Here is a 15,984-nt window from a genome sequence, read left to right as displayed (position 1 = left end):
TTTTTCATAGACTAATCCTGAGTAATTCATAGACTTTACAGACTGTTGCCTTGAGGACTATACAATGCCAAATAGCCCCTCTGTTTGGTGGGTCATGCCTCCTGCCGCCCCCTCATTATGTACCCTTGCCCTTTTCCCCACTCAAGCAGGGAATGTTCCTTTACACACCAATCCTTCCCTTCACACCCCACTGACTTTTACTTCTCCCCTTCGTGTCCCTTCCTATTTTGTTATGTCATTTAGGCTTATGTCCAAAAGGTTTCTGCCCCATGATAGTCTTTTATAGACTTTGTACATCTTATGCAATTACTAGATAGAAAGATAGAAAAGATGTAGAGATACTGTGAAGAGATGGTTGAGCAGGCTGCGCTTAAACCTATGAGATGAGTCTCTCCAGGTAAGTCTCTCTCTCTGAAGAGGGGTTGAGCACAGGAGGACATTTAAATCTCACAAGGTTGGCAGCCATTTAAGCCTTCCCTCCTCCACAGAAAGTCCTACATCTTCCCACCTGAGCATGGCATTCCTCTAAAACATTTAAGCATGCTCCATTTTTCTTTACTGTGTCCATTTAGATATAAAGGGATAGGAGGAGATGTTGCTGAGGACTTATTCTGATGCAGTCTCCGCCCCCAGGTTTTTCTATGCCCCGCTAAATCCTAGAGTGCCCCCTTTCAACCAATCCTGGCTCCGCCCCCAGGTTTTCCTATGCCTCGCTAAATCCTAGAGTGCCCCCTTTCAACCAATCCTGGCCCTACACGTCACCCCTGGTTGTCGCCCAATAAAAAGCCCCCTCACCCCTCCCCTCGCTCTCTCTGGGCTCTCGGCTCTCCCTCTCTGAGGTCTCGCTCCCTGCTCTCCCCCCGTGGTCGGCCATTGCTGGCTGGCTCCACGTGGTCTGAACCAAACCTCCCCCCCATCCTATAATAAAGATCTGTGTACCCCTTTGCTCTGGACGTCCGCTCTCTTCTCCGCGGTGCAGCCCGACACCAGACCACCTCAACAACAGCACAGAGTAGGAAGATGGATCAGAAAACACAACCCAACAATATACTGTTTATGGGAAACCCACCTAACTCAACAAGACAAACACAGGCTCAAAGTGAAAGGATGGAAAACTGTCATACAAGGCAGTGGCCCACAAAAAGGCAGGAATAGCTATTCTCATATATGACATTAATGAATTTAAAATAAATAAAAGTTAAAAAGATAAGGACGGACACTACTTTATGCTCAATAGATCAGTCAATCAAGAGGACTTAACAATTATTAACATCTATGCACCCAATGAGAAGCAATCTAACTACATCAAACGTCTACTGAAAGAGCTACAGCAATATATTAACAGCAACACAGTTATAGTAGGGGACTTCAGCATCCCACTCTTTCAACTTGACATATTATCCAGGCAGAAGATCAATAAAGACATGAGGGAGCTACATGAGGAGATAGAGAACTAGAACTATTGGACATTTACAGAGTCTTTCATCCCAAGAAACTGGAGTACACATTTTACTCAAGTCCACATGGGTCATTCTCAAGTATAGACCATATGTTAGGCCACAAAGACAGTATCAGCAAATTCAAGAGCATTGAAATCATCCCAAGCATCTTCTCAGACCACAGTGGAATAAACTAAAACTTAACAATCAACAAAAGATTACTAATAGTCCCAAAATGTGGAAGCTCAACAGTACACTACTTAACAACTACTGAGTCAAAGAGGAAATAAAGGAAGAAACCAAAATGTTTCAAGAGTTCAATGAAAATGAAGACACAAGCTATCAAAATATTTGGGGCACAGCTAAGGCAGTACTGAGAGGGAAGTTCATAGCCAAACAAGCACACATTAGGAAATGAGAAAAAGCACAAATAAACAGCCTGACTGCAAATCTTAAAGACGAAGAAGAAGAAGAAGAAGAAGAAGAAGAAGAAGAAGAAGAAGAAGAAGAAGAAGAAGAAGAAGAAGAAGAAGAAGAACAAAGGAACCCTAAAGCAACCAGAAGGACAGAAATCACTAAAGTTTGGGCAGAAATCAATAACATTGAGAATAAGAAAACCATACAAAAGATCAATGAAAGTAAATGTTGGTTCTTTGAAAGAGTGAACAAAATCAACAAACCTTTAGCCAGACTCACAAAACAAAAAAGGGAGAAGACCCAAATAAATCGGATAGTAAATGAAAGAGGAGATATCACAACAGACAAGGCAGAAATTCAACATATCTTGTGAGGCTTCTGTGAACAACTCTATGCAACCAAGCTAGAGAACCTGGAAGAAATGGATGGTTTTTCTAGATACCAACTAACTTCCAAAATTAAGTAAAGAGGAACTAGATAACATGAACAGGCCCAACACAGCTAATGAAATTGAAACAGTTATCCAAAACCTTCCCAAGAATAAAAGTCCTGGACCAGATGGTTTTACAAACGAATTCTACAAAACCTTCAAAGAAGAACTAATACCTCTACTTTTAAAAGTCTTCCAGAATTGAAGACACTGGAAAACTCCCTTCCAGATTCTATGAAGCCAACTTCACTTTGATACCAAAAGCAGATAGGAACACAACCAAAAAAGAAAACTACAGACCAGTATCTCTGATGAACATAGATGCTAAAATATTGAACAAAATTCTAGCCAACCAGATACAGCAGTATATTAAAAAAGATTGTTCATCATGACCAAGTGGGGTTTATCCCAGTGATGCAAGGTTGGTTTAATATATGTAAATCATTCAGCATGATCCACCACATGAACAAAAGCAAGACCAAAAATCACATGGTCGTATCAATAGATGCAGAGAAAGCCTTTGACAAAATACAACATCCCTTTATGATCAAAACACTACAAAAAACTGGAATAGATAGAAAATTCTGGAGTCTTTATATAGTAAACCTACAGCCAACATCATACTCAGTGATGAAAAACTGGAAGCATTTCCCTTCACATCAGGTACTAGGTACAGGATGCCCACTATCAACATTGCTATTCAACATAGTGTTGGAAGTTCTTGCCATAGCAATCAGGCAGGAGCAAGGAATTAAAGGGATACAGATTGGAAGAGAAGAAGTCATACTCTCTCTACTTGCAGATGACATGATAGTATATATAGAAAAACCTCAGGAATCCAGCAAGAAGCTTTTGGAAATCATCAGGCAATACAGTAAGGTGTCAGGCTATAAAATTAACATTCAAAAGTCAGTGGCATTCCTCTATGCAAACACTAAGTTAGAAGAAGTTGAAATCCAGAAATCAATTCATTTTACTATAGCAATAAAAACCATAAAATACCTAGGAATAAACCTAACCAAAGTGAAAAACTTTTATACTGAAAATTATGAGTCACTACTCAAGGAAATTTAAAAAGGCACAAAGAAGTGAAAAGATATTCCATGTTCATGGGTTGAAAGAATTAACATAATCAAAATGAATATACTACCCAGAGCCATATACAAATTTACTGCTACCCCCATCAAGATCCCAAGCACATTTTTAGGAGAATAGAAGAAATGCTACAAATGTTTATCTGGAGCCAGAAAAGACCTAGAATTGCCAAAACAATCTTGAGAAGAAAGAACAGAACTGGAGGCATCACACTCCCAGATCTCAAATTGTATTATAGGGCTGTTGTCATCAAAACTGCTTGGTACTAGAACATGAATAGACACACTGACCAGTGGAATAGAATTGAGAGCCCAGTAGTAAGCCCCCACATCTATGGACATCTACTCTTTGACAAAGGTGCCCAGATTATTAAATGGGGAAAGCAGAGTTTCTTCAACAAATGGTATTGGAAAAATGGGTTGAAACATGCAGAAGAATGAAACTGAACCACTATATTTCACCAAATACAAAAGTAAATTCCAAGTGGATCAAGGACTTGGATGTTAGACCAGCAACCATCAGATACTTAGAGGAAAATATTGGCAGAACTCTTTTCCACATAAATTTTTTTATTGTTGTAGTTATTGTTGTTATTGATGTCATCACTGTTGGATGGGACAGAGAGAAATGGAGAGAGGAGTGAAAGACAAAGAGGGGAAGAGAAAGAGAGACACTTGCAAACCTGCTTCACCACTTGTGAAGTGACTTCCCTGCAGGTAGGGAGCCAGGGGCTCAAACTGGGATCCTTATGTCAGTCCTTGAGCTTTTGCGCCATGTACGCTTAACCCACTACGCTACAGCCCAGCTCACTCCACATAAATTTTAAAGACATCTTCAGTGAAACGAGTCCAATTACAAAGAAGACTAAAATTTATGTGGAAAAAAGTTCTGCCAATATTTTCCTGTAAGTATTTGATAGTTTGTGGTCTAACATCCAAGTCCTTGATCCACTTGGAATTTACTTTTGTATTTGGTGAAATACAGTGATTCAGTTTCATTCTTCTGCATGTTTCAACCCATTGTTTCCAACACCATTTGTTGAAGAGACTCTGCTTTCCCCATGTAATAGTCTGGGCCCCTTTGTCAAAGATTAGATGTCCATAGGTGTGGGGCCTCATTTCTGGGCTCTCAATTCTATTCCACTGGTCAGTGTGTCTATTCATGTTCCAGTACCAAGAAGTTTTGATGACAGTGGCCCTATAATACAGTTTGAGATCTAGGAGTGTGATGCCTCCGGTTCTGTTCTTTTTTCTCAAGATTCTTTTGGCAATTCTAGGTCTTTTCTGGCTCCAGATAAACATTTTAGCATTTCTTTTATTCTCCTAAAAAATGTGCTTGGGATCTTGATGGGGATAGCATTAAATTTGTAGATGGCTCTGGGTAATATATTCATTTTGATGATGTTAATTCTTCCAACCCATGAACATGGAATATCTTTCCACTTCTTTGTGTCTTTTTCAATTTCTTTGAGTAGTGACCCATAATTTTCAGTATACAAGTCTTTCACTTCCTTAGTTAGATTTACTCCTAGATATTTTATTGTTTTTGTTGCTATAGTAAAAGGAATTGATTTCTGGATTTCGACTTCTTCTAACTTAGTGTTTGCATAGAGGAATGCCACTGACTTTTGAATGTTAATTTTATAGCCTGACACCTTACTGATGTCATTGCCTGATGATTTCCAAAAGCTTCTTGCTGGATTCCTTAGGTTTTTCCATGTATACTATCATGTCATCTGCAAATAAGGAGAGTTTGACTTCTTCTCTTCCAATCTGTATCCCTTTAATTCCTTGCTCCTGCCTGATTGCTATGGCAAGAACTTCCAACACTATGTTGAATAGTAATGGTGATAGTGGGCATCCTGTACCTAGTACCTGATGTGAAGGGAAATGCTTCCAGTTTTTCACCATTGAGTATGATGTTGGCTGTAGGTTTGCTATCTATAGACTCCACTATCTTCAGGAATTTTCCATCTATTCCCATTTTTTGTAGTGTTTTGATCATAAAGGGATGTTGTATTTTGTCAAAGGCTTTCTCTGCATCTATTGATACGACCATGTGATTTTTGGTCTTGCTTTTGTTGATGTGGTGGATCACATTGATTGATTTACGTATATTAAACCAACCTTGCATGCCTGGGATAACCTTGGATGTTAGACCACAAACTATCAAATACTTAGAGGAAAATATTGGCAGAACTTTTTTCCGCATAAATTTTAAAGACATTTTCAATGAAACAAATCCAATTACTAAGAAGACTAAAGCAAGTATAAATCTATGGAACTACATCAAATTAAAAAGCTTCTTCACAGCAAAAGAAACCACTACCCAAACCAAGAGACCCCTCACAGAATGGGAGAAGATCTTTACATGCCATACATCAGACAAGAGTTTAGTAATCAACATATATAAAGAGCTTGCCAGACTCAACAACAAGACAACAAATAACCCCATCCAAAAATGGGGGGAGGACTTGGACAGAATATTCACCACAGAAGATATCCAAAAGGCCAAGAAACACATGAAAAAATGTTCCAAGTCTCTGATTGTCAGAGAAATTCAAATAAAGACAACAATGAGATATCACTTCACTCCTGTGAGAATGTCATACATCAGAAAAGGTAACAGCAGCAAATGCTGGAGAGGGTGTGGGGTCAAAGGAACCCTCCTGCACTGCTGGTGGGAATGTCAATTGGTCAACATCTGTGGAGAACAGTCTGGAGAACTCTCAGAAGGCTAGAAATGGACCTACCCTATGATCCTGCAATTCCTCTCCTGGGGATATATCCTAAGGAACCCAACACATGCATCCAAAAAGATCTGTGTACACATATGTTCTTGGCAGCACAATTTGTAATAGCCAAAACCTAGAAGCAACCCAGGTGTCTAACAACAGATGAGTGGCTGAGCAAGTTGTGATATATATACACAATGGAATACTACTCAGCTGTAAAAAGTGGTGACTTCACCGTTTTCAGCCAATCTTGGATTAGACCTTGAAAAAATCATGTTGAGTGAAATAAGTCAGAAACAGAAGGATGAATATGGGATGATCTCACACTCAGGCAGAAGTTGAAAACCAAGATCAGAAAAGAAAACACAAGTAGAACCTGAAATGGAATGGGCGTATTGCACCAAAGTAAAAGACTCTGGGGTGAGTGGGTGGGGAGAATACAGATCCATGAAGGCTGATAATTGACATAGTGGGGGTTGTATTGTTAAATGGGAAACTGGGGAATGTTATGCATGTACAAACTATTGTATTTACTGTTGAATGTAAAACATTAATTCCTCAATAAAGAAATGAAATAAAATAATTAAAAATTAAAAAAAGAAGACTAAGGCAAACATAAACCTATGGGACTACATCAAATTTAAAAGCTTCTGCACAGCAAAAGAAACCATTACCCAAACCAAGAGACACCTCACAGAATGGGAGAAGATCTTTACATGCCATACATCAGACAAGAGGCTAATAACCAAAATATATAAAGAGCTTGCCAAACTCAACAACAAGACAACAAATAACCCCATCCAAAAATGGGGAAAGGACATGGTCAGAATATTTACCACAGAAGAGAGCCAAATGGCCAAGAAACACATTAAAAATGCTCCAAGTCTTTGATTGTCAGAGAAATGCAAGTAAAGACAACAATGAGATACCACTTCACTCCTGTGAGAATGTCATACATCAGAAAAGGTAACAGCAGCAAATGCTAGAGAGGTTGTGGGGTCAAAGGAACCCTCCTCCACTGCTGGTGGGAATGTCAATTGGTCCAACCTCTGTGGAGAACAGTCTGGAGAACTCTCAGAAGGCTAGAAATGGACCTACCCTATGACCCTGCAATTCCCCTCCTGGGGATATATCCTAAGGAACCCAACACACCCATCCAAAAAGATCTGTATACACATATGTTCTTAGCAGCACAATTTGTAATAGCCAAAACCTGGAAGCAACCCAGGTGTCCAACAACAGATGAGTGGCTGAGCAAGTTGTGGTATATATACACAATGGAATACTACCCAGCTATAAAAAACAGTGACTTCACCGTTTTCAGCCAATCTTGGATGGAGCTTTAAAAAATCATGTTAAGTGAAATAAGTCAGAAACAGAAGGATAGATATGGGATGATCTCTCTCTCTCAGGCAGAAGTTTAAATACAAGATCAGAAGAGAAAACACAAGTAGAACCTGAACTGGAATTGGTGTATTGCACTGTTGGGCATTTCACCAGCTCCCCCTGCTCCATTGCTATTTACATAATCATTGTTTTGCCTAAGACCCGCTCTGCCTGCAGGTATTGGTTTAATCCCCACTGGTTAGATGGAAGCTTGCTACTTTCATGTTCTTTTCTTCTCCCCACCCCCTATCCTACCCATTTCCTTTTCGGACCTGCCACTTCTGCTTCAGAAGATATAAAGGCAGATCAATTAAGGCAGCATTGCATTGTTCCCACTCAGCCACAAGAGTTCCTGGTTCCACTCCCGCACTGCTGAGTAAGCAGCAGCCTAGGTTGGCTCCGGCCAAGTTCTCTCCAACCCAGAGAGCATGTGCCCGGGAAGAAACACCCTCAGGCTAGCCTGGCATTGCAAAGTAAAAGACTCTGGGATGGGGGTGGGGGACAATACACATCCAAGAAGGATGACAGAGGACCTAGTGGGGGTTGTATTTTTATATGGAAAACTGAGAAATGTTATACATGTACAAACTATTGTATTTACTGTTGACTGTAAAACATTAATCTCCCAATAAAAAATTTTATAAGAAATAGTGATTTCACCATTTTCAGCCCATCTTGGATGGAACTTGAAGAAATCATGTTAAGTGAAATAAGTCAGAAGCAGAAGGATGAATATGGGATGATCTCCGTCTCAGATCAGAAGAGAAAACACAAGTAGAACCTGAACTGGAGTTGGTGTATTGCACCAAAGTAGAAGACTCGGGTGGATGGTGGGGAGAGTACAGGTCCTGGAAAAGGATGACAGAGGACCTAGTAGGGGTTGTATTGTTATGGGGAAAACTGAGAAATGTTATGCATGTACAAACTATTGTATGTACTGTTGACTGTCATCCCCAATAAAAATTTAAATAAATAAATAAATGATCAGATTTGTGATTTTATTTAAAGTGTAACTAAGCTTATGTACTGCAACAGAATACTTAAGAGCTCTGCAAGCTCTCTTATGTGTAAGTTTAACTCATTATAAGAACTGGAAGAATATTTTTAATATCCAAGAAGTTTTCTTTTGCTATACAATTAAACCCCCAAAGAAAAGGGGCCAAAGATAATCCAGTAGGTAAGGTATATGTGTCTTTCCATGTACATAGCCCAGGTTAAACCCAGACACCATATGGATGGTGCTGTGACAATGAGGAAAGCTTTGTTTAGTCCTATGGTATCTCTCCCAGACTTTGATGAAGAAGTTTCTGATCCCAGACTTCCTGATACTTGTTATTAGAAATTTATCTTTTGTAGTCTGGGAGGTGGTGCAGTGGATAAGGCACTGGATTCTTAAGCAGTAGGTCCCAGATTTAATCCCAGGCACATGTACCAGAGTGATGTCTGGTTCTTTCTCTGTGTCCAATCTTTCTCATTAATAAATAAATAAAATCTGGGAGTCGGGCTGTAGCGCAGCGGGTTAAGCGCAGGTGGCGCAAAGCACAAGGACTGGCATAAGGATCCCGGTTCGAACCCCGGCTCCCCACCTGCAGGGGAGACGCTTCACAGGTGGTGAAGCAGGTCTGCAGGTGTCTATCTTTCTCTCCCCTTCTCTGTCTTCCCCTCCTCTCTCCATTTCTCTCTGTCCTATTCAACAACGACAACAACAATAATAGCTACAACAATAAAACAACAAGGGCAACAAAAGGGAATAAATAAATAAAATAAATATTTTAAAAAATAAATAAATAAATAAAATCTTTAAAATAATAAAATAAAGAATTTTTTTAAAAAAGAAATTTACCTTTGTATTTATGTTTGCAAAATATATATTGCTTGTCTGCCAGGTACATTCCTTTGACTCATAATACATCACATGTACCAGAGTGATGTCTGGTTCTTTCTCTGTGTCCAATCTTTCTCATTAATAAATAAATAAAATCTGGGAGTCGGGCTGTAGCGCAGCGGGTTAAGCGCAGGTGGCGCAAAGCACAAGGACTGGCATAAGGATCCCGGTTCGAACCCCGGCTCCCCACCTGCAGGGGAGACGCTTCACAGGTGGTGAAGCAGGTCTGCAGGTGTCTATCTTTCTCTCCCCTTCTCTGTCTTCCCCTCCTCTCTCCATTTCTCTCTGTCCTATTCAACAACGACAACAACAATAATAGCTACAACAATAAAACAACAAGGGCAACAAAAGGGAATAAATAAATAAAATAAATATTTAAAAAAATAAATAAATAAATAAAATCTTTAAAATAATAAAATAAAGAATTTTTTTAAAAAAGAAATTTACCTTTGTATTTATGTTTGCAAAATATATATTGCTTGTCTGCCAGGTACATTCCTTTGACTCATAATACCAGGAGGCCTATTTTCAGTCTGTTTCTCTCTATAAGAATCCTACTCTAGGGCAAAGTCTGGATATGTAAGAGATTTTTCTGGCCCACAGGCTAGAGAGGGGATGTTGCCACATACAATCACCCATAACTCTGATATCTGGTGGCTGCCCTGAGAGTCTGGAGATTGTGCATTGGATAACTGGAATAAACTCAGTATCTTATGGCATCAAAGAATATACCTGATGTAAGAATATTTGGATAATGACATTTGTAAGTACCCTTACTCTGAATTGTTCCCCCTTGGAAATGTATTCTGGTCTTTATCTATGTGATGTATAACTACCTATTATGTGTGTCTTGACATTTTACTTCTCATATATGTTTCTCTTTAAAAAAAAAAATCTTTAAGAGAGTCAGGTGGTAGTGCAGTAGGTTAAGCGCATGTGGCGCAAAGTGCAAGGACTGGTGTAAGGATCCTGGCTTGAGCCCCCAGCTCCCCACCTGCAGGGTAGTCACTTCACAGGCAGTGAAGCAGGTCTGCAGGTGTCTGTCTTTCTCTCCCCCTCTCTGTCTTCCCCTCCTCCATTTCTCTCTGTCCTATCCAACAATGATGACATCAATAACTACAACAATAAAGAAAGAGCAACAAAGGGAAAATAAATAAATAAATAAAAATTAGAAAGAAAGAAAGAAAAACAGGGGAGTCGGGCTGTAGCGCAGCGGGTTAAGCACAGGTGGCGCAAAGCACAAGGACCGGCATAAGGATCCCGGTTCGAACCCCAGCTCCCCACCTGCAGGGGAGTCGCTTCACAGGCGGTTAAGCAGGTCTGCAGGTGTCTGTCTTTCTCTCCCCCTCTCTGTCTTCCCCTCCTCTCTCTGTTTCTCTCTGTCCTATCCAACAATGACGACAACAACAATAATGACTCCAACAATAAGAAAACAAGGGCAACAAAAGGGAATAAATAAATAAAATAAAATATTTTTTAAAAAATTAAAAAAAATATATATATATATCTTTAAGATATGGTCCCTAGGTCAGATCGGTGGAGGTTACAGTTAATGGTATCTATATACTTTTCCCATATTTGGGAGCTACTCTGTGTCCTGATCCAGCTTTCTAGTCCCATTCCCAATTCTGACACCATCCTCCCAGACAATACTTTTAGCCCACCTGCTTGTTAGCTGTCAGGCCCAAGCAAAAGTTAGTAAAAGTTTGTGGCCCCTCGGAATATACCTAAAATAGACTTCCTAGCTTCTTCCCACCTAAAGACCCTTAGTTCCACCTGCTCTATTCTTACCTTTAGGTTCCTGATTATTAAACAGCTTGTCCAGCTTTATATGTTACTGTTTTTCAGCCTTCAAGTAGCAGATGCTACAGTGAAGCCATTCTGACTTCCCTGGACAGATGAATTAACCAATATGTCCCGGAAACTCACCTCCCCAGAGTCCTGTCCCATAAGGGAAAGATAGAAACAGACTGGGGGTATGGATTGACCTGCCAACACCTATATCCAGTGGAGAAACAACTACAGAAGCCAGACCTTCCACCTTCTGCACCCCATAAAGATCTTTGGTTCATACTCCAAGAAGGATAAAGAATAGGGAAGCTTCCAATGGAGGGGATGGAATATGGAACTCTGGTGGTGGGAATTGTGTAAAACTGTGCCCCCCCTTATTCCATAATCTTGTCAATCATTATTAAATGACTAATAAAAATCTTTAATCTTCCTCATTCCTTTTGATGTAATGCATAATTTTACAAATAAATACTCAGGGGAAGATCAGGATAGGATCACACACTATTCTAGCTCAAGATGTCCTGTGTGTTTCTCTCCTGAGTTCTTCAGATAACACTGAATTATGACAGAAACCATTTTCTCTCAACACTGAGATTCATTGGTTCTTAGGGTCCTGGCAACTAGCAAATGTCCTCCACCCACATACTGGTGATATATCTTAATGAAAATGTGACCCAAGCGCAAGGAAATCACACATAAGTGAAGTTACAACTCCACCAGAAAAAATAAATAAATAAGGACTCACATACATTAAACACATAAATATACTTTAGAAATATTTTTAGATCTTCATCAGCCTAGTTAGTTTATAAATGAAACCAAATATTAGTCATAGCCACTCCCAAGGGGGAGAAAATGGCAGTGGAACTTTGCTGGATTTATAAAGGTTTGAGGTCAAACTTAAAGAATTCAAATTTTTCAATTTCTAACTTTAACAAAAGCAAATTAATTTTGATAGCCTAAGTAAGCCACTGATTAATCTTTCTTGTACTAAAATTTCCCTTGAGGAGTAACAGAAAGAAAGGGGGGGGGGAATAAAGAAAGAAAAAACTCTTACCAACATGGATTGCTATTACTAAGTGACAAAGCTGGGATTTGATCCCAAATCTGCCAGTGGCAAAAGACCCATGTTTTTCTCATCATTCTTCATTGCTTTCCCCTGACAAATAATCAGAAAATAGCAACATACAATTAACATAAAACCTTATAAAGAGGAGTCCATTCTTTCTCCCATGTCCTGCACTGCCTTAAGGTTGTAATTATATTATTAGCCCACAGTGCAGACTGGAGCGAAGTAGGTGTTTAGGGATTGTACTAAATTAGTATGAGTTTAATTATAGCATACCCTGGAAAGAGTTTTTCTTGCTAAATCCCTAATGTTGGTGAGTGTATGTATAATTTGCCAGTATCTCATAAAAATTAAGTATAAATAGAATAAATCCCATAAGCTGTGGTTGATTATTTATACTACAAGAATGTTGTGCTATAGATTTATTATATAGATGAACTGGAGTTTCCTGTCCTCGAGATTTTTCTTTAGATTGGTTCTGTGTGTCCTTAGGAAGACGTATTGCATGGAGAGGGTGTTCCCCTTTAAATATTCTAACAGAAAACAAAATCCAGATTCCGATATAGATAAGAGATTATTATTATCATTATCAGGCAGCACTGTTGAGGTCCCAGTTAGAGCATGAAATTTATTATACAGATCTGTACTTTAAAAATCCACTTCATTCCCATAGAAATGTTTTAGATAGTCCTGTTTACAACTTCTTATGCAGCAACTGTCCCATTGTCTTTGTGTTTTCTGTTAACAAGGATAAAAGTCAGTAACTGTTGTTGAGGGGCACAGTCAGTGGTCTTCCCAATAACATCACTATAAGCCAGATCTGAGCAGTACTCTGGTGGGAGAGAAGGGAAGGGAAGGGAAGGGAAGGGAAGGGAAGGGAAGGGAAGGGAAGGGAAGGGAAGGGAAGGGAAGGGAAGGGAAGGGAAGGGAAGGGAAGGGAAGGGAAGGGAAGGGAAGGGAAGGGGAGGGGAGGGGAGGGGAGGGGAGGGGAGGGGAGGGGAGGGGAGGGAAGGGAAGGGAAGGGAAGGGAAGGGAAGGGAAGGGAAGGGAAGGGAAGGGAAGGGAAGGGAAGGGAAGGGAAGGGAAGGGAAGGGAAGGGAAGGGAAGGGAAGGGAAGGGAAGGGAAGGGAAGGGAAGGGAAGGGAAAAGGGAAAAGGGAAGGGCAAAGGGAAAGGGAAAGGGAAAGGGAGTTAAAGATATCCAGGGTTATCGTTGGGTCTCCATTGCTGCATAATGAATCCACCACTCCCTGTAGTCACTTCCCCTGCCCCTTTTCCCCTTTATTTGTAAAGACAGAGAGAAATTGAGAATGGGGGCAGGGTGGAGTAGAAAAGGAGAAAGACATCTGCAGACCTGCCTCATAAAGCTTCCCCCCTGCAAACAAAGGAAACAAGGGCTTGAATCCAGATCCTTGCACATGGTAATATGGGCACTCAACTGGGTTCACCACCACCCTGCCCCCTCTCGATACATTCTATGCCAAGGTTCAACAAAGTATAGCTCATGGACCAATAAAGGTTTCTTGGAACACAGTCCAGCTTACCTGTCTATGTATAAGTCTGTGGCTACTTTGTAGAGACACTGGTAGAACTGAGTGATTGCAGCACAGATCACAAAGCCTAAACGTATTTACTATCTGCTTCTTACAGACAGCAAATTCATTTTTAAATGTCGGGTGGATATTAAGTTACGTCATATTGAAAGCATACCCAAATGATACAACTATATTTTGGCTGCCTCCTTCAATTCCTGGAATCTTCCCATTAACTTCCAGTACTATCACAGATGTTCCCCTGTGTGCTGCCTGGTGGACCACGGACTAAGTCCAATACTCACTTAATCTAAAATCCTGTATACTTTTCCTCACAGACACCTAACTAGCCAGGATCCTTTACTGGTCTGTGGCTGAGTCATCCTCTGTCATGATAAAAATAGCACACAGATAGTCTGAGACATTCTTGGAATTCTCCTTCTCCCCATAGGTAGGTTCTATTCAAGGGCAAAGAAAGAATAGCTTAGTTAAATGCCATTCCAGAGAGCCAAAGGAGATAGCATAGTGTTTTACACAATAGACTTTGATGCCTGAGGCACCAGGATTCATGCATCCAATCCCTGGTATTTCCATAAACCAGAGCTGAGCAGTACTCTGAATATGAATATATATATTCATTCCCTCAAGAAAAGATCCCCTGACCCATCAAGTAGAACTTATCCTCAAGACCTCATAGAACCCTAAATTTCTCCATCGTTGTACTTACCATAATAAGGCATTAATTATGTAATTACTTTTTATTCTTTCCCTTACCTTCACTTACTGAACTGTAGTTTAATAAGTGCAAGAATTGTCTGTCTCATTGGCTTTCTTTAAATTTGTTGCCTAGAGCACACCACCACATATACATATATGTTTATATTTATAATGAATGAGGAATAAGTGAATGATACAGTCAGTATCAAGCATACTTGAATCATGTGAAATGTTATTACTGGGTCATGTTTGCCTTTAAGAAATAGAGAGAGACTTCAGAGGCATGGCTATGGAGTAGCATGTGTTTTGCTCTCCCTGATCAACTAGGAAAAGCAACAAAAATCACCTGAAAACTCAACAAAATACCATCAGGATCTCTTCAAAAACTCACTGAGCCACAGGTGAGTACAAACACATGTGGCTTGTGGACAAAAAGGGGGTGAGGAGGAGATTCCCCAGACTAAAAGGCCATACTCAGAGATGGCTGGTACCAGACTGGGAGTTTGGCAGTGAGGCTCACCACTTCCAGGACCGAGTTAAAGAAACAATGCTTTTAAAAAGAAAGAGAAGGAGGAGGAGAAGGGGAAGGGGAAGGGGAAGGGGAAGGGGAAGGGGAAGGGGAAGGGGAAGGGGAAGGGGAAGGGGAAGGAGGAGAAGGAGAAGGAGGAGAAGGAGAAGGAGAAGGAGAAGGAGAAGGAGAAGGAGAAGGAGAAGGAGAAGGAGAAGGAGAAGGAAAAGGAAAAGGAGAAGAAAAGAAGGAGGAAGAGGAAGAAGGAGAAGGAGGAGGAGGAGGAGGAGGAGGAGGAGATCACTTAAGCCACAGGTGAGTACAGACACACGCGGCTTGAGGATGGAAAGAGGGTGTGTGAGTGATTCCCAGGACTAAAAACTGGTGCTCAGAGATGGCAGGCACCAAATTAGATTGGTGGCCATGGCACACCCCTTCCTGGTTCGAGTTTTAGCAATGAAAAGGTTGTTAAAACAAACAAACAAACAAAACCTAAAACTCACCAATTTACAACTGTGATTTCTTGAGACTCTATTGATATTGCCCCAAAGAGTCTGGAACAGCATCAGGGAGACCCTATATTGACATCAAATCACATAACTAGCCTGGTGACTCAGTATACAATCTCCCTTCTCCCACCAAGATCTATAACCAAGAAAATCAAACACCTTAGCCACAGTGCCTCCAGATGGCACAACACCAAAATCCACACTCAACGAGGAAACAGAGATATATACAGACAGCAATGACAGAAACCCCCAAATGAACAGACAAGCACAGTCCAAGGTTGGTGAACCAAAGCCAACTTGAAAAAGACTCATAGATAAATCTACAAACCTGGGTCCATACTCCCTGAGGGATAGATAATGGGAAAGCTATCAGGGGAGGGGATGGGATATGGAGATCGGGTGGTGGGAATTGTGTGGAGTTGTGCCCCTCCTATCCTATGGTTTTGTTAATGTCTCCTTTCTTAAATAAAAAA

General features: G+C 40.4%; 1 long non-coding RNA gene across 1 annotated transcript in view; it reads right to left on the bottom strand.

Moving 5' to 3' along the window:
• The window catches only part of LOC132542562 (uncharacterized), a 32,250-nt gene extending 18,380 nt beyond the window's left edge, over window positions 1-13,870 (bottom strand). The window contains exons 1-2 of the long non-coding RNA XR_009553560.1: window positions 13,790-13,870; window positions 12,235-12,336 (exon numbers count right to left, since the gene is read on the bottom strand). This is a non-coding gene — a long non-coding RNA (uncharacterized LOC132542562). The remainder of the gene's footprint in view (window positions 1-12,234; window positions 12,337-13,789) is intronic.
• Window positions 13,871-15,984: the final 2,114 nt, after the last annotated feature.

The sequence above is a fragment of the Erinaceus europaeus genome, chromosome 13, assembly GCF_950295315.1.
Source record: "Erinaceus europaeus chromosome 13, mEriEur2.1, whole genome shotgun sequence".
Classification (NCBI taxonomy): Eukaryota; Metazoa; Chordata; class Mammalia; order Eulipotyphla; family Erinaceidae; genus Erinaceus; species Erinaceus europaeus.
This window is presented reverse-complemented; position numbering and strand designations above follow the sequence as displayed.